General features: G+C 39.9%; 1 long non-coding RNA gene across 2 annotated transcripts in view; it reads right to left on the minus strand.

Moving 5' to 3' along the window:
* LOC141410834 (uncharacterized) overlaps window positions 1-19,589 on the minus strand; it is a 66,380-nt gene that overhangs the window by 15,826 nt on the left and 30,965 nt on the right. For both annotated transcript variants that reach the window (XR_012435591.1, XR_012435592.1), the window contains one exon: window positions 3,484-3,558. This is a non-coding gene — a long non-coding RNA (uncharacterized lncRNA). The remainder of the gene's footprint in view (window positions 1-3,483; window positions 3,559-19,589) is intronic.

A 19,589-nucleotide genomic window follows, 5' to 3' on the forward strand; every position in this document is an offset into this window, starting at 1 on the left:
CCTGATATGCTTGCTTATCTTTTATGTGTGTATCATTTTGGATTCTGGGGGGTTGGGGAAGAGGGCAGGGGTTAGCTATTTTTACAGTTCTGTAATTTGTAGAAAACTAAGAACAATACAAATGATTCTTGTCCACACAAATGCAAATGAGTTGTAACTAATTATTGCATATGGATGGACCCAGATCACATGTGTTAACATGTAAGCTTGTGTTAGCATTCTTTGTCTTCCTATGTAGGAATGTGGTGATTTGAATTCTCCTTCAAACCATTTTAACTTCTTATTGATTCTCTCGATAATGAATAATAATTGAATTACTTCAGTTCTTTCAAACAGTAACCTGGTTCCTTCAAAACTAATGGGTTAGTGAAAACCTGTGATGAATGTTCATTTTATACTTATCTCAGAGGCATGATTTTGCTCTTTGAAAATACTGGCTTTCAACAAGAGCATACAGGAAACACACACTGGGGCCCTGTCTTGAGCTCAGAGCTCTGCCCTGCCGACCTCTGGGTCCTTCTTGGAAGAAGAGCCTTCTGTGTTCCTCTTAGTTCTGCCCTTGAGCAATTTGTGACTTCACATAGCCTCAGCCCTGTCATCTGAGAAATGAAGAAGATAGATTCACTCTACTCTCTACTCAAGACCATTCTTGTGATTAGTTGTATCACAGGTCTGCATCTCCCTTTCTCCCCATGACCCTTGTGTGTTTCTCTTCCCTTTTTCTTGATACTCCTATACAGATGGTCCAGACTTACAGTGGTTTGACTTGCGATTTTTCAACTTTAGAATGATGCGAAGACAATGGGCACTTAGTAGATACTGTACTTTGAATTTTGAGTTGCTGTCTGTTTCTGGGCTAACAATATTTTCTAATGCTGGGCAACTTCCCATCAGCCACAGGAGCTAGGTTGGGGGGGAGGGAGGAGGATGGACAGTGGACAACCATACTCCATAGTGTATCATGTTGCTAGCATTTTTTAGACAAAGGCATTCAATATGTTGCATGATTTATTCAACACTTTATTATAAAATAGACTTTGCGTTTGATGATTTTTGTCAAGCTATAGGCTACCATAAGTGTCCTGAGCACATTTAAGGGAACAGGCTAAGCTAGGGTGTTCGGTAGGTTAAGTATGTTAAATGCATTTAAGACTTAGCAATATTTTCAATTTACAATGGCTTTATCAGGATACAACCCCATCCTAAGTAGAGAAACATTTGTACTTACTTGTCTGTATTTCATTCCCATACCATGCCTTACTTTCCTTTTCTTACTTGCTCAAGGTTTAGTTCCTCTGTATTTGACTTCCTATTTTCCCACCTCTCAACACACACACACACACACAAACACACACACACAAATGCAAACCTCTTTATGGGAACCAAAAAACTATTAAAAAAAAAAACTTGTAGTTATTATAGGATTACATGGAAGAATAAAGTAATTTCCACTCAGCTTTGTTCTAATTCCCTCCAGAGAAACTACCTCAAAACAAAACAAACAAAAAACAAATTAGTAGAGCAAACAAACCCCTTTGATCTCAGGTTCAGTGTAACCCAGAGGAAGACAACAGCACAAGCAATGGGTTTTCTTTTTCCCCTCCACTCAGATACTCAGGTTTCCCCACTTTGGGGGAAGAGAAAACACATTCTGAGAGTCATGTCGTACTTTTCATGGATGCTGTGGTTTGAATGTGCCCCCTCCAAAATTCATGTGGAAATTTAACCTCCATTGTGGTATTGAGAGATGGAACCTATGGGGAGGCAATTAAGTCATGAGGGCTCTGTTCTCATGAATGGATCAGTGCCTTATAAAAAGGATGGGTGGGGCCAGGTGTGGTGGCTCACACCTGTAATCCTAGTTACTCAGGAGTCAGAGATCAGGAGGATCAGAGTTTGAGGCCAGCCTAAGCAAAAAGTTCAAAATACCCCATCTCAACCAACAGCTGGGTGCAATGGTGTGTGGCTTTCATCTGAGCTACACAGGAGGTGGAGATCAGAGATTGGGAGGATCAAGGTTCAAGGCCAGTTTGGACAAAAAAGCATGCAAGAGTCCACCTCAACAGAGAAATCTGGGCATGGTGTCTCCACTACCATGAGAAGCTTAAACAGGATAGTGGTCCAGACCAATCTGAGCACAAAACAAGACCCTATGCCAAAAAAAAAAACCGGAGCAAAAAGGACTAGAAGCCTAGCTCAAGTGATAGAGTACCTATCTAGCAAGAACAAAGCTAAGTTCAAACCCCAGTACTACCAAACAAAATAGTAATAATAAATTTCAAAAATAAATAAATGAAATAAAAGGGATAGGGGAGCTATTATAGGCCCTTTTTTGTTTTTCTGCTCTTCTACCATGTGAGGACACAGCTCAAAGGCCCTCACCACCACCCAGTGCCAGCACCTTGACCTTAGACTTTCCAGACAGCAGAACTAAAAGAAATAAATTTCTAGTGTCTATAAATTACCCAGCCTATGGTATTTTGTTACAAGAGCACAAACATACCAAGACAATGGAGGACTGCTCAGGTCCTTGTGGTAGAACTCAGGAGTTCCTGATTCTTTCCCAGTGTTTCACACAACAGAGTAGGCATCTGCACCTTAGGGAATCTGTTCTTACAAAATGTTTTTGTATATATTTTTCTACCCAGATCAGTGAAGAGTATTTTTTCTCTCCAAAGAAAAGACCCAATAAGAAAACCAAGTTAGATTCCCCCAAGAGTTGTTTCCCACATTGCTGGCCAGCGTATCATGAATTCTAAGATTACTTACAGCTCATAAAATGCCATGGAGTGTTTGGAAGTTGAAGAAATTGTGTCAAAGAAGGCAAGAGAAAGCCCCAGAAAATGCATGTGCATAGCATAGGGTCTTTGTGGGGCCACAGTGTTCTGGGAATGGGGCATAAACTGTTCAGTGTGTCTGCAGCAAAGGAACTGTGTTGAATCAGGAGAAAAGACAGGAGAGGGTGAGCAGGAGGATATCTGTAAAGGTAAGTGAAAAGTAAACTGCAGGGACCACGCTACCCCTGCACCATCAGGGAGTTCACACAAGGAGGCTTCTGTCCAGTCTGCTGCTTTATAATTCAACAAATTATAGATGTGACTTCTGAAGTTTCTCCATTTACACAAACAGCAGACAAATACCAAGAAATCATTTGACCCTAATTGCTGAAAAGTCAGTAATGAAAAAGGGATGTGAGGTTGGGAGTTTTTATTTGCTTTTCTTCATAAAAGCATATGAGGGTGAGACTCTTTCCTTCCCCCTATCCCAACTCCCTCCAACATCAAGAAGTCATTGTGCAATCATCTTTAGAAGAAAACACACATAATTGCAATTACTCCAAATATTTTACAAATACTTTACGGTGCTCTGATAACTCTGGAGTTTGGGTTTGGGAACATGATCAAAAAAAAAATGTCCAATTCATATTCACTGGGATTGGCTGGGTGTCCTGCAGGACTTACAAATTAGTGAAATGTTAATTACCTTGTTTAATGGCTTTTGCCGAGGTCTTGGCAGAAGTGGCATTCCCCATGCCTGGTTAAGTCTTGATAAGAAAACCTAAAAGGAAAGGGGGGAGGACATTCTGATGAACTAAGATACCTTGCTCCAAAGCATGACAGGCACTGATTAAATACAAGGCAGCAGAGCTGGGAGAAGAAGTCAGTGGTAAAGTGTGTGCTAACGTGCATAAAACCCTGGGTTCAATCCCACCACACACACACACACACACACACACACACACACACACACAAAATGCAAGGCAGCAAGTTGACATTCAGCCTTTCCTCACCTCATACGCACCCTCATTTTTGGTCTCTTCTTTCCCCTCAGAGACATCTAGTCAGCTCAAGCTCCTCTAAAAAAAATACCACAGACTTGGTGGCTAAAGCAACAGGAACTTGTTTCTCATAGTGATGGAAGTTGTGAAGACCAAGATTAAGATACCAAAAGAGTTGGTATCTGGTGAGGGCGCTCTGTCCTTGGGTTGCAGATGGTCAACTTCTATGTCTTCACATGGCCTTTGATTATGCTCAAGTTAAAAGAAAAAGAGACGCTCTTTCTCATTTTATAAGACTACTAACCCATCTCAAGGGCCCCACCTTTATGACCTCCTCTAGCTCTAATTAGACTTTACAAAGTCTTTAACTCCACATATCATCAAATTGGGGATTAGGGCTTGAACATGAATTTCAAGGGCACACAAACATTCAATCCATAACATTGTGACCCTAGAATCCAAAATTCATGTTTTTCTTGAATGCAAAACATATTAATTCCATCCTAACAGCCTCAAAAGACTTAACTCACTGTGGCATGAACTCTAAAGTTCAAAGTGTAAAGTTTCATCTTTATCATCAAATCAGATGTGCGTGAGACTTGAAATATGATTCACCTTGAGGTAAAATTTCCCTCTGTATGTGAGCTTTTGACACCAGACAAGGTATAGGCTTCCTAAATAAAATGGTGGAATAGATTTAGCATAAATAGTCTCATTCCAAAAGGGCAAAACAGGAAAGAAGGATAGCAGGTCCCAAGGAAGTCTAACGCCTAGCAATATTAATTTTATCATATCTTAAGGCTCAAGAATAATTATCTTTGGTCTGATGCTCTGCCTTCCAAAAACACTGAGGGGGGCAGTACCCCCTTCAAAGCCCACTGAAGGGGTTTTACACCCAAGGCTCTGGGCTGCTCAGTATTTCTGCTCATAGAATTCCATATAATATCAAGTGACATCCCAGCTGTACTCTCAGGTGTTTCTTCCTTTTGAAATATGGATACTCTAATCATTTTCCAGACCTTAAACTTTGAATTCCCCTGGCTTAACAATTCCTTCTCCAGTTCACCTCTGTCTTCTAATAATTGTCTATAAGTAGTCAGGAGGGGCCAAGATGCTCCTTCAATGCTTTGCTTAGAGATTTTCTCTGCTAAATATCCAATTTTATTGCTCACAAATTCTCTGCCTTCCATAAAACACCAGAACATAGTTCAAGCAAGTTCTGGGCCACTTTATAACAAGTATTACTTTCCTCCAGTTTTCAGTAACATAATTTTCATTTCTGCTGGGAATCTCATCATAATATCCCTTACTGTTTGTATTTCTAACCTACACCTCAAAAGCCTTCCAGCTTCTAGCCACCAACCAGCTCCAGAACTGTTTCTACATTTTGGTATTTTTAGAACAGTGCCTCACTTCTTGATACCAAAATCTATCTTAGTCTGTGTTCTCCAAAGAAACTGAACCAACAGGATATAATTATAGCTACAAAGAGATTTACTGTAAGGAATTGGCTCATGCAATAATAAAGGCTAAGAAATCCCAACATCTGTAGTTGGCATGCTGGAGGCCAGAAGAGACTATGTAAGTTCCAGCTGATTCTGAGGCTAAAACAAAAGCAATATTATCTTCCTGGCTTCTTTTTCAGTGAGTTTGTTGTATATAGAAAAGCTACTGAATTTTGTGTGTTAATTTTTTTTCCTACTAATTGGCTGGAAGTGTTTATCAGATCTAGGATTCTCGCAGTGGAGTCTTTTAAGTATTTCAAGTGTAGAATCATATCGTCTATTAACAGGGACATGTGACTTATTCCTTTCCTATTTGTATACCTTTTACTTCTTTCTCTTGCCTTATTGCTCTGGCTAATAATTCAAACACTGTATTGAATAAGAGTGGTGAGAGTGGACCCTTGTTTCATTCCTGATTTTTAGAGGAAATACCACCATTCAGCATAATGCTGGCTAAAGTTTTATCATATACAGTCTTTATTGTGATGAGGTGTTATACTTCTATTCTCAATTTTCTTCAGGGCTTTTATCATGAAAACTTTTGAGTTTTTTTCAAAGGCTTTTTCTGCATCTATGAAATGACCGTGTGACTTTTGTCCTTGGTTCTATTTATGTGCTGCGTTACTTAGATGGAGTTGTCTATGATGAACCACCCTTCATCCCTGGAATGAAATCACCTTGGTCATGGCATATGTGCTTTTCACTATATTGCTGAATTTAGCTTGCAATATCCAGTTTCATGATCAGGCTAATTCTGCATTAATAGAATAAGTTTAGAAGTATTTCTTCTTTTCTATTTCATGGAATCGTTTTAGGAGCACTGGTGTTAGCTCTTCTTTAAAGGGGTGGTAGAATTCTTTGGTGAATCCATATAGTCTTGGGCTTTTCTTTGTTGGAAAACTCCTTATTACTGCTTCAGTCTCATTGCTCATTATAGCTATGCTTAGGTTATTTTTACATACTGTTAGTTCAATTTGTGTAAGTCATATGTGCCTACAAATCTATCCATTTCTCCTAGGCTTTCTAATTTATTGGTTTATAATTTTTTAATATTCCCTTAAAAAGTGGGAAGGGGATAAGAAAGAGTAACAGAATAGAGGGGATAAATATGATCAAAGTACACTATATGCCTGTATAGAAATGTCATAATGAAACCCATAATTTACAATCACTATACACTGGAAAGGGCAACCTGCTCTCCTCAGTCTACTGACTCATGTTAATCTCATCCAAGTATACATTCACAGACATGCTCAGAACATTTAACTGCACACCTGAGCAACCAAGACCCCATCAAGTTGATTCACAAAGTTAACCATCACTTGAGGTCTGTCTATTTTGACCTGCCTTCTTTTCCTTTTCCTCACCTGTTTGGCCCCAGCTTTGTCTATTCATCACAATTTTCTGATTTTTATCCAATCAAAGCCTTACTAAGAGACCCTTTAATTGTTCTAAAATTACCCCAAGATATTGATGAATGCAGATGACTTAAGAATTACTGTCCCTGTTTGCATCCTCCTGTATTTTACCTAAGGAAAAGAAAATTTGAGTGTGGTAAAATATACGTTAGAATAAAATTTACCACTTTCATCATTTTAAAGTGTACAATTCAGTGGGATTAAGTACCTTCACAATGTTGTACAAACATTCCAGAACTTTTTCATCACCCCAAAGGATATCTCATATCCATTAGGTAGTCATTCCCCACTTCCCCACCCTAGCCTCTGGAACCATTAATCTGCTTTCTGTCTCTAGAGATTTGCCTGTTCTGGATATCTCAGATAAATGGAATCAGACAGTAATGTGGTCTTTCATGTCTGGCTTCCTTCACTTTACTAATGAAGAATTTTAGCCTCCTAGTTATGGAAGGTGGAAAAGAGAAAGTAGAATGTATCTTGTGATATAAGTATTTGTGAGTTGTCTTTTAAACCTCATCAATTTTCTACTTTACTGTAGAGTGACCAAAATTTGGGCACTCATCTGCTTCATCTGCCCCAGACATTCTGCTCTGTTATTAAATCTTTCAGGGGTTTCCAGGCAGCCTGATCCAAGCTGGCACTGGGCCAGGATGGAGGATGCAAGGGGCCCATTCTCCTCCAGCAGAGGCATTCTTTCCCAGAAAGTGACCTAGCAGGACCACAGGGTCATAAGGCCAAGCAGCCCTAAGGGGCCCCAGAATGCTATCCCCAGACACTTAATAAAAATAAAAGCAAGCACATCTCCGACAGCACCATAAATTATTTATAGACTTTTTTTAAAGACACGTTTCCTTTAAAAAAAAAAAAAGACACTATATCAATTCCAAAAATCATTTCCAGAAGAAAATTTCTGATGTAAGGTGAAACAAAGGATCAAAGATACTGAATTCATGGTTTGCACAGCACAACACAGTTTTACTCGGATGTTGGTTACTACAGTGTGGTACATGGAAAGAATACATATTTTATTGGGATATACCATGAGGATGGCCAGTCAAGACTGCAAGTCTCCTGGATTTTTGTGGGAAAGGAGCAGCTCATCAGTCCCCAGTGGGAAGGGTCTGGGAACAGCCACAAAGTGCAGGGGCCCCACTACCAGCTTCATGCACTGAAGCTGGTGTTCCAGGCTTTCAGTCTGTGTTCCAAATTTTATTTGATGTTGACTCCTACAGTTTTATGTGTTCTATAGAATATGAAAGTACCTAAGCAAAGACTTGAGTGGTGGATTTTTTTTTCCATTTTAACTTTTCCTTTTTTACCAATTTCCCTTTTTTATGAATAACCAAACATAAATTCATTGCAAATATTTTAAACTTCATTTCTATCCTGTTACCATTTGCTAAGATCAAAGTCTAGATTCATCCGCAAACAAGTTCATGTTGTTTTCCTGCTTCTATTTCAAAATAAGGACCATACAGCCTTTATAATTTTGTTCCACGATGACTCGCTTCAATTTAATCATACACACAACACTACATTAACTCGCTAAACAAATCCGTGTGGGGATAAAAGGAACATTGCAGGCCTGATCTGGGCACAGAGGTTTTGTATTGTTCTTTTCTTTTCAGAAGTTTCTGGGCTCTGTAACTGAACACAGCACACTGGTTAAAAATTCACAAGGATTCTTTTCTAAATAATAGCATTATCTTTTTATGAGGTCTTTCAGCTTAAAAGGATGATTTTACTCCACAAATGTTTACATTCAAAAGACAACAGCTACCAGGTAGCGGTACTGAGTCTATCCACACAAATGAATGATGTCCTGTCTAAGTAGGTATCAACATGCCAAGGGTTTTCACACAATGCAGAAACCCCATTAGGAAGTAACTGCCTTCCTTCATATACAGAGGGAACTGCCTAACTGTCCTGAGGGAATTTTTAAGTCTTTTTCTCATCAGGGTAAGTTTCATCTTGGGAAATAAGCAAACCGCTCAATAAGGGCGAATTATAATTGACCAGATTAAACTGCAGGATAATGACTACAATACAATGTTTTGCTTTGTTTTGTTTTGTCGAGACAGGATCTCCTATACAGGCTGGCCTTGAACTCAAGGTCCTCCTGCCTTGGCTTCCCAAATGCTAGGATTACAGGCATGTACATGACATATGGCATCTTTTTCTTTAATAATTTTCCTTAATCAATACTAAAGGTAATCCCAAAAAACTCTTAAAAGGTTTAGAACAATTAGTAGTACTTTTGAAAGAAGTGTCTAAACTTCCAAAGCAACTTCTCTGAAAAGCATGGCACTAACTGGAATGTATGGATTTTTCCTTTTTAAGAAAAATAGGATATTCTTTTTGTTTGATTTTCATACTCTACATTCTGGGTGGCGAGGTAAAGGGACCTGGTGGTTTTTCAGCTTGGTACTGTATCAGATGTTATCTATCAGTTCCATTTTTAGAGTAGACAAAAGCACAAAACGGGAAATACCTTCACAGAACCGCGCATCAGTGATTTCTTCCAGAACATCCTTAGGTTGTTCTCAAGATGTACAATCTAGAAGTCAGTTCATATTGCACACACAACAGATAAATATAAACACGTGTGTGCGTATGCACAGATCCATAAGTTAATTACGATAAATCACAAATTAAACATATGTAGATACTAACAAAATATTAAAACACTGTAGCCAGCAGAATTCCTTTCTTGTTACCAGGCTAACTTCATTCAGCCTGACTGTGACTGGTGGCAAGAATGGCCTGAGGGGTTGCTGGGGAGGTAGCTCAGAGCTAGAACACATGCTTAGGCCATGTGAGGCCCCACAACCACCAAAAACAAAAGTGGGAGGATACCATGTACTGGAGGTGTTAAGTGCCTTACAATTTAGCTTACACACGTTTTGTCTTACACCTCCGTGGAGGCATTTCATAGGTTTTGTTTTTTTGGGTTCCTGTCAGTGAGGAAAGGCAGGAGGAAATCATGGCACTTTGGGTGTTATTGTGTGCCAAGGACTGGTCCTGTTACTAACCTAATGCTCTCAACATCTCCGAGCTAAACATTTTTACGACCATTTACAGCTGAAGAAACCAAGGAGGGGTGATTTAAAAAGCAGAACACTGGCACATCCCTGGCAAGTTTTGGAAATGCAGTTAGAATTAGCTGATCACAAAGGAGAAAAGCCTAAGGCCACACCCACATGTTTGGAAAATCAAAAAGTATCTTCCTTATTTCTCAAAAGAAGTTTATGCTTTTTCCCTCCAATTGTTTTCTTAATTTCTCAGTAATTCTTTTGCCACACTTTCCAAAAATGATATAGGACAATTACTTCCCAGTCGGGGGGAAGGACAGATTGTTCTGTGAATTTTGATCTTGTTATTTATACAACAAGCCTTTGGAAACCAGTTAAGTGTTTGGGTGGGACATTTAAAAATAAAGCAAGCTAAATAAAGAACTATTCGTGTGAATAAAAAATGAAAAAAACAATCATCCTTAGTTAAAGATAGTTGGAGTCTTAGCCATCTATGGGGTAAAAGGTAAAGATTTAAATTAAAGAAAGAATAAGCATAGGGTCCTTCAAGTAAAACAGGAAGAAATTGAGAATGTCCACGAGGGTATTTCATGAGGCCTTGGAGACGCGTGTTATGGGGGACTTTTATTTTCAAAAGTGTTTCTGATTTTTTAAAAAAACATTTTCACACTTTCAGCTTTATTTTCTTGTTCAGACCCTAATGAAATTTGAAAGGAAACAAACTAAAACACTTAGATGAAATAATGAATTTTTTCCGTCATCTTAATGGGTAAAAAGTCTTTTACAAAATAAATATAAACCCCACAATTTACTAATGTTTCATGATATTGCCTTAATTTTTTGAGAGTTTCATTCTCATGGTGTCTGTCTTCACCATTACCAAAAACTAACACTACCCAAATGCTAAAAGGGGGGGTTTAACCAAACAAACATATATACATACATATATATATGCATATACTCTTATCCAGAGATGTAGATTTGTGAATGATATTAGAGGAGTATCCAGGCCTTCAAATTGCTCACACTGACTCTGGCTTTGTTGTTTTTCTCTACATCAACCTCTGTTTTTACACCCTTCTGGTGTACAGAAACTTGTGTACACTGCTCAAGCCAACAGCTTATGAACAGAGCTGAGCACAGAAACTTCTTTCACTTCAAAGGGTATATGGCAGGGTGCAAAGAAAGAGGGTCTGGGTCCTTGAAGGCAAACACTGCCCTCTGGCACTCAGGCTGGACTCCCCAGGGACAGAAGGGGGCAAACTCTGGCCCTTGTAGCTAGCTCTAGGTAACATTTCCCACAACCTCTGGTTCATAAATATTGACATTTGGGAAAAATCGGAGCCAAAAAAAAAAAAAAAGAAAGAAAGAAAAAAGCATTTTGCCAAAAACAAAAAAAGGTTGTTTTTAAGTTGAAATGTTTATGTATTTTCTAAAGCTTAATTTATATCTAAGATACCACAATGATTTCAAAATAAAATATACTCTGTCTTGGGATTTTTAAAAATAGTGTATTCATCAACAACTAGAGAATATAGGAGACAAACATTTAACAGAGCTTTTTAATCTTTTGTTTTTCCATCAGTAAAAATACTTTTAAGTAACAGGACTGACTTGAAGGCAAATTCTCCTAAAAAACTGACAGCAACATTATCAGTTAAAGTTTTTTCTGAATATCAATTTTAAGTTACAGTGAATTTGGAATTGTTTTCATCAAAATATTTTCTTTTTCCTTTTAAATATTTATCTCCACTCCTCTTTGCTTTAAAAACAGGAATAATATGGTAACTAAAAACCTTTGAGAATTCCTCTCGTGGACCCCACTGTTTCCATTATGGAACTACAGCGCAACCTAGTGGTCATTAGTGTTATTACCACCGTTTATGGGTGTGAATGGCCAAAGTTACAAAACCAAAACAAAGGAAAGCTTTTAGAAAAACAAACCATCAGCAAAGAAACAGAGGTCCAGCTCTCCTAGCATCGTAATTGCAAATAAAACTGTTTAAAGTTTGTTAATGCAATTTTCTTTCTAATAATACTTTAGCAATGTTACTCATGAGCCATTACCATCAACCAATAGAAATGTCAACATTTTCACAGCAAGCTCCTTTATATGACTTTTACAATTACCTGAATTATGTTTTCAAAGCATTTAAGACAAAACTAATTTTAATCAATGATACAAGAAAATAAACCAAATAGTCTATCAGCTCTGGGAGGGTTCTTTTCTCCTTTGTGACATGGGCACAGGAAGTGAAAAACAAAAGGAAAAAAAAAGATACATTTGTCCAAATATTTATCTCTAGCCTTCAAATACTAGCTAACAAAAACTCATATAGTTACTTCATTTCCATTCTTACAAAGGAAGTGATATTGTTGTTCTGAGACAGACTCTATGTAGCACGAGCTGGCCTTGAACCCTTGATCACCTGCCTCAGTCTCTGGAGTGTCAGGATTGATTATAGGTGTGTGCAGGATTATGGCCAGTGCAGGAAATGTACTTTTAAATGTGTTCCTCTAGAAATACATGTATTTACTATTGAAAATTGAAATAGTACAGCAAAAATTTTTTAACATTTAAAAAATGTAATTTTTCCCTATTTGTTATACTCTAACCAAACTACCCAGTGTTTTCCTTACATTCCTTCTCCACAAGTTACTTTGCTTCAAACTCTGGTTGAATGTCTTCCTTCCTTCTGTCCTTCCTTCCATCCTTCTTTCCTTTATTTCCTGTCTTTTTTCTTTCATCCTTTCTTTCCTTTCTCCTTTCTTTCTTTTGTTGCAGTCTGCGGTTTGAACTCAGGGTCTCTCATCTTATTGGGTTTCTTCTCACTAACTTCAGGCTTCTAAAACACATGGGAATACTTGAGATGTACTGATACATTTTTGAGTCAAAACTAAAGTATATTGAAGTCATTCAAATACATTTAAATAATACTGATTCCTTATAAATTACTGGTATCTACGTATAAAGGAAGAGATGCAAGAAAAAATGGTATCATAGAACTCATATCACAGGCTATAAAAATGATTGTACACAGTCTGAACAAGCAAACAGTAGCTTTCTCCCCTTGCTACACAAAATTGCCAGCAAGAAAGAACAATGTAAGAATAAAGTTTATACCTAAATGCACTTTGTCATAATTATTCTCCATTCTAGAGTTCTCAGAAGAATCCTACCTATGATACAATGGCTGCAGCCACGTTTGAAGTGTTCTTTTCTTAATCCTTCTTGAACTCCACTCCCTGAATTCCAATGTTTCTTAGCTGTTCTCTTTCAAGCTGAGAAAAATCTGTTGATGGTAGTACACACCTGTAATCCCAGCACTCAGAAGGCTAAGGCAAGAGGATAGTGAATTCAAGATAGGCCTGAGCTACATAGAGAGACCCTGTCTCAAATAACAAAAACAAACAAAAAAGAGGTAACTCAGTTTTATCATCCTTTCTTTCTGGATGGACAATGATGTCCTGACTGCTCTCCTCCTGCAGGGGGAGCCATCTCTGGTCTCCTGTGAGATTTTACTCTTCTGTCCTGCTGTTTTCTGATAGAAAGGAAGGGAATTCAGGCTTGGGAGACATTACTAAAGTACTTTACTAAGTCTGAGCAGTTGGGGTGAGAGGCTACTGAATCTTCCTGGGAATCTTCTTCAGAGGTCATCTGAGAAGACTTCAGGTCAGGATTGGGTTCAGCTTTTGCATAGGGTTCATCTGAGGTCTAGGCACAGCTCTAAGCTCCTCCTGGATCTTTGAATCTAGCAGAAGGCTGTGCTAGGTTCTCAGATTCAGGAAATATATTTCATATTTTCCCTAAAAAGAAGACAATTTTACATGCTTTTCTTTCACAGCTACTAGCACTATTGATGCAAGACCTTCTGAACAAAATGTCAGTTCAGTTCATAGTAATTGTAATCTGTTGTGTATTTACAGTGTAACAGCATTAACTCCATTTTGAAGAAGTCTGTTAGCCCTAGAGGATATAGGTTTGCTAAAATTTAACAGCTCTGGAATAATATCACAAAACACAGAATGGCCACAAACAGCCTTTAAACCACCTGCCTTCTTCCATTAGGTGGTAAAAAGCACAGACAGCCATCTATACTAACAAGAAACTGAGTTACAGAAACCTCTGGAGGTCCAGATAGCATCAACCAGTGACAGCCAACCCTCATGATGCCTGTGGCGGGCAATTCAAAAATAACTTCCTGGTTTAATTTGCATTCTCTGTTCCCAATCTTTTTTCTTCTTCTTCTTCTTTTGCAGTACTGGGGTTTGAACTCAGGGCCTACACTGTAAGCATTCCACCAGCCCCTTTTTTGTGAAGGGTTTTTTTTTAGATAGGGTCTCGTGAACTATTTGCATAGGCTGGCTTTGAACCACTATCCTCCTGCCCTTTGCCTCCTTGAGAAGCTACAGGTGCAAGCTACCCACAACCAGCTTGTTCCCAATTCTTTACACCTCCCTCTTAAAAGTCTCTTACTGCCCATCCCCGCTGGCCCCAAGGAGCAAGATGAACTTTGGGTGACTGTCTTCCATTTTCTCAATCAGCTGGCATTTTGAAAAAAGGTGACTTCCTTGCCTCAATACCTTGTCTCTCATTTTAATTGACTGTCATGGGATGAGCAGCTAGACGGGGATCCAGTATTTTTTTTTTTTGGTGGGCCTGGGGTTTAAACTCAGGGTTTGATGCTTGCAGAGCAAGTACTCTACAATTTGAGCCATACCCCCAGTCTATTTTTGCTCTGGTTATTTTAGAGATGGTGGTATCAAGAACCATTTGCCCAGGTTGACCTCAAACCATGATTTTCCTTATCTCAGCCCCTCAAGTAGCTAGGATCACAGGCATGAGCCATAAGCACCCAGCAGGTAACCTAGTACAGTATACTCACTTTCTTATATCTAACCAGCTCCACCACCTTATCCAATTAAGGATCCACACCTCCACTTAACAGACTACAAAAGGGACTCTTAAGGATAAAATGACCTGTTCATCCTGGCACAGTTGCTGAAGCCTGGAATCCTTTCTACTCTGGAGGTAGAAATCAGGAGGATCATAGGTGGATTTGAGGTCAGCCTGGGCATACAGTTAGTGAGATTCATCTCAATCAATAAAAAGCTGGGCTCAGTCACTCATACCTGTCATCCCAGCTATATGCACAGTTGAGGCCAGCTTGGGCATAAAAGGGAGACTTTATTTAAAAAATAACTAGTGCAAAAAGGGTTGGTGGCATGGCTCAAGTGGAAGCAAGCACTAGGCTCTGAGTTCAAACCCCCAGTACCACCAAAAATAAAAAATAAAAAACTTGTTCAAAGTCACACAGCTAGTGACAGAAGAGACTGGAACCTAGGCCTGCTGGCTACAAAGCCCTTGCTCTGGTGCAGGGTGGACACTCAGTATATGCCCTTTGTCTTGACAAATAAATGTGCTTATCATGAGGACCGTAAAGATACGTTTGGAATAGACTCAAAGTCGTCTGACTCTACTTCCAGCAATTTTCCCAGTAAGGTTTAGACGTGCTTTCAATTATCTCTCATTTCTGCATGCAATTGTACCTTGAGAGTCTACTAAGTGCACTATTTTCTAGAAGAGAACAAAGAAGAAATTCCAGGCCAGAGTCACCTGAGCTTGCCCCAGCTTGTTTTATCAACAAGGAACTAGCAAAGAAACTTCACCAGTTTTGTGCCCGAGAACTCTTTGGAAGTCTAGCAAAGGTTCCACAAACTTTTTGAAAATAATTTTTTAAAATACATTACAAAGGAAATCAACTGTTTTTAAATAACAGTTTCAAAAACAGCAATAGGTATAGGAAAGGACTTCTTCAGTAGAACTCCAGCAGCCCAGCAACTAAGAGAAAGGATGGACAAATGGGACTACATGAAATTAAAAAGCTTCTGCACAACAAAAGAAATGGTCTAAATTGAAGAGACCACCCACAGAGTGGGAGAAAATATTTACCAGCTATACATCAGACAAAGGACTGATAACCAGAACATACAGAGAGCTCAAAAAAACTAAATTCCCCAAAAATTAACAAACCAATAAAGAAGTGGGCAACTGAACTGTTTTGGAACTTTTCAAAGGAAGAAATCCAAAATGACCAAAAAACACATGAAAAAATGCTCACCAACCCTGGCCATAACGGAAATGCAAATCAAACCACACCAAGATTCCACCTTACTCCTGTTAGAATAGCTAGCATCAAGAATACCACCAACCTGGGCACCAGTGGCTCACTTCTGCAATCCTAGCTACTCAAGAGGCAGAGATCAGGAGGATCATGGTTTGAAGTCAGCCCAGGTAAATAGTTCCTTGAGACCCTATCTGGAAAAACCCTTCACAAAAATAGGGCTGGTGGAGTGGCTCAAGGTGAAGGTTCTGAGTTCAGACCCCAGTACTGCAAATAAATAAATAAGACCACCAACAACAACTGTTCACGAGGATACAGGGAAAAAGGAACCCTCATACAGTACTGGTTGGAATATAAACTAGTACAAGTACTTTGGAAAACAATATGGAGGCTTCTTTAAAAAACTAAACATAGATCTGCCATATGATCCAGCAATACCACTCCTAGGGATATACCTCAAGGAATGCAACTCAGGTTATTACAAAGTTACCTGCACACCCATATTTACTGCAGCACTATTCACAATAGCCAAGCTATGGAAACAGCCAAAACACTCCACTACCCATGAATGGATCAAGAAAATGTGGTATTTATGTAAAATTGAATTTTACTCAGCCATAAAGAAGAATGAAATTTTGTCATTCACAAGTAAATGGATGGAACTGGAGAACATCATCTTAAGCGAAGTTAGCCAGGCTCACAAGGCCAAAAATCACATGTTCACCTTCATATGCATATTATAGACCTAAAACCAATGCAGTAGTATTACTGGTCATGGATCACACACTAAGGGGAGACCTCACACATTCAAAACTTGAATGTGGTTGATGTGCCCACTGTATAGGAGCAAATAAAGTAATCTTAAACTGACAGAGGCCACTATGGGAATGTGACAGGAAAGTAGTGAAGGGGTCTGGCAGAGAGGAACCAATGAGGGTTGCAATGCACAAGCGCGTGGAAGCAATGCTAGCAATCTCTCTGTATATCCATCTTTAGCTCAAACTAGCAAAAACACTACGTCTTTCTTGTTACCTCCTATGTTTTCTTTCCAGCAAAATTGGAGAACAAGAGGGCAGATCCGGTTCTGCCTGGAAGCGGGGAGTGGTGGGCAAACAGTAAATACACATGTAAGTAAATGTAAAAACAATCAAATAAAAAAAAAAACTACTTTAACGTATATGTGCTTGTTTACTAATGATTAGATAACAAGATCTAGTGGCGTATTTAATTATTTTCAAAGTAACCATGAGTATAAATGGTATTTTGAGATGTGTAACTCCTGTGTGACTGTATCTGTGCTTTCTACTGATGAGATATTAATATTAATGTGATATGTGGCCTATATTCATAATTTTTGAAATGACAAATTTCAGTTTGAAGTTGATGAAAACAAAACAAAAAATTGGTTTTCATCCAAACTCATGGACTGAATTTAAAAACTCAAGGCTAATCTTAAATGATAAGTCATAGTTAAATTCTTTTCAGAAACTAAATTATTTTAAAGTTCTTAAATTCTGTCAAAAATGCTTATGTACAGGAAATATATGTCAAGGAAATAGATTTCTCTTGATTAATGTGTGAGATATTTAATGATAGGAACTGCCCCTTGCCACCATTCTACAGCCTGAGCCACAGCTGGTCTCATCCCTTGCAGAACAAAGCCCCATGGTCCCTTATCTCCTACCACCTCTCTTTGCCCATTCCTAGCCCTTGCTTTCTCCCAGATGCTACTTAAGGCCAGACCCACCAAGAGAAGCTGCTGTGCCATTTTTTCTCAGCCACTCAGCCTGTTTATTAAACTTTTGGACATGAGAAACCTCTCGTGAGCCTCCTTTGTGTTTGTATGCGGTGTGTGGCGTTTTCCTAACATTTTGGCACATTGGCCGGGAACAGGTGAGCTTCCAGCATTGATCATGCTCTCCCAATCAGCAAATTCAGGCCCTCCTGATATACGCTGTGCTCCCAAGCCTACTTTGGCCATAAGGCAGACATCCCCTATATAGGGGTGCCTGTCCAGGGGATTATACTGGCCTGCCAAAGCCACATAGGTGGGAGCTGCCTTCCTTAAGCCTGGATAAATTTACTGGGATCAGAGCTGCTTTGCCGAGACCCCTGACCCCAGACTAGTGCCACCATCACCACTCTCGCTCACAGAGCACCTCAAGGCCAGTGCACTCCCATTACTCGCCCACCACCAGCTAATTTCCTCGGTCCTCCCTTGGTGAGTTCCCTTGTGCTGCCATGCCGTGATTCGTGGTTCTCTCTCCCTCTTGGGTGGTTGAAATCCTAGTACTAGGTCCTGACTCACATCTGCTCAGGAACCGGGTTCCTGAGGCATGGACAATCCTCTTGGTGAAGATGTTCCCTTGAAGGTCCTCCATTTCTATGTTTTGTCCAGGAAAGCAGTATCTCGGGGATGCCCACCATATTCTTCCTTGGACCAGGTCTCACCATGGGGACTGGACCTTCCAAATTTCTCTCAGACACTCCTCTGGGCTGCCTATTGGCCAACCTTGAGCCCTTAAAGCTCTTACCTGATCTCAAAGCCCAAAAACTCATTTTTCTTTCCAATCAGGCTTGGCCACAATACCAATTGGACAATGACTCAAAATGGCCACTTAATGGCACACTCGACCCTAACATTCTCAGGGATCTCTATAACTTCTGCAAATGCACTGGAAAGTGGAAGGAGAGTCCCTATGTCCAAGCCTTCTCTTATCTCTGCTCTAAGCCTTCTCTCTGCACCTCTTGCTCCCCTGCCCAGGTCCTTCTGGCTACAAAAACCCCAACTACCCTCCCTGACTCTGACACTTTCCCTTCTTTCAATCCTGCTAATGAGCCTCCACCTTATCAGACACGAGCCTCCATTGTTCAGCAGCCAGCCCCCAATGCTTCCCCCATCGTTCCTTCTGCCTCTCCTCCCACTGCTCCTTTCACCACTCCCCCCCACCTCTCCTTCCACCCCTTCCTCCACTCCTCCTCCCACTCACCCTTCCACTTGCCTTCCCACCAATCCGAAACCACAGGATCCCCTGAGTCCTCCACACACCGGCTCTCATGGGCCCCCCAGCCAGCTGGTTTCCCTCTACCTTCTCCAGGAGGTGGTTGGAGCTGAGGGTATCGTGCGAGTTCCTGTTCCCTTTTCTCCCACAGACCTGTCTCAAATTGAAAAACGCCTTGGTTCCTTCACCACTAACCCTGACTCTCATATTAAAGAATTTCAATATTTGGCTCAATCCTATAGCCTCACCTGGCGTGACATGTATACCATCCTCTCCTCAACCCTCCTCCTGGAGAAGAGAAAAAGGGTCTGGGACCCAGCTAAGACACATGCAGATGAGATTCACTGCACCACCCCTGCCCACCCTGTGGGAACATTGGTGGTTCCAGAGGCAGAACCCCACTGGGACTATCAAACTAATGACACACCTTCCAGAGACCAGATGGTCACCTGCCTAGTGGCAGGGTTAAAGAGGGATGCCCAAAAGGTTGTTAATTTTGACAAACTTAGAGAAGTTCAACAAGAGGAAAAAGAAAATCCAGCCAGTTTCTTGTCCTGACTTACAGAGGCGTTATGACGCCACACAAAATTAACCCTAAAGCTAAGGATGGACAATTATCCTTATGACCCACTTTATCTCCCAGTCAGCCCTAGATATAAGAAAAAAACTTAAAAGGCTGGAAAATGGCCCTCAGACTCCACAGGCTAAAATTTTAAATGTGGCTTTTAA

Source organism: Castor canadensis, chromosome 9 (assembly GCF_047511655.1).
Source record: "Castor canadensis chromosome 9, mCasCan1.hap1v2, whole genome shotgun sequence".
In the NCBI taxonomy this organism is placed as follows: domain Eukaryota; kingdom Metazoa; phylum Chordata; class Mammalia; order Rodentia; family Castoridae; genus Castor; species Castor canadensis.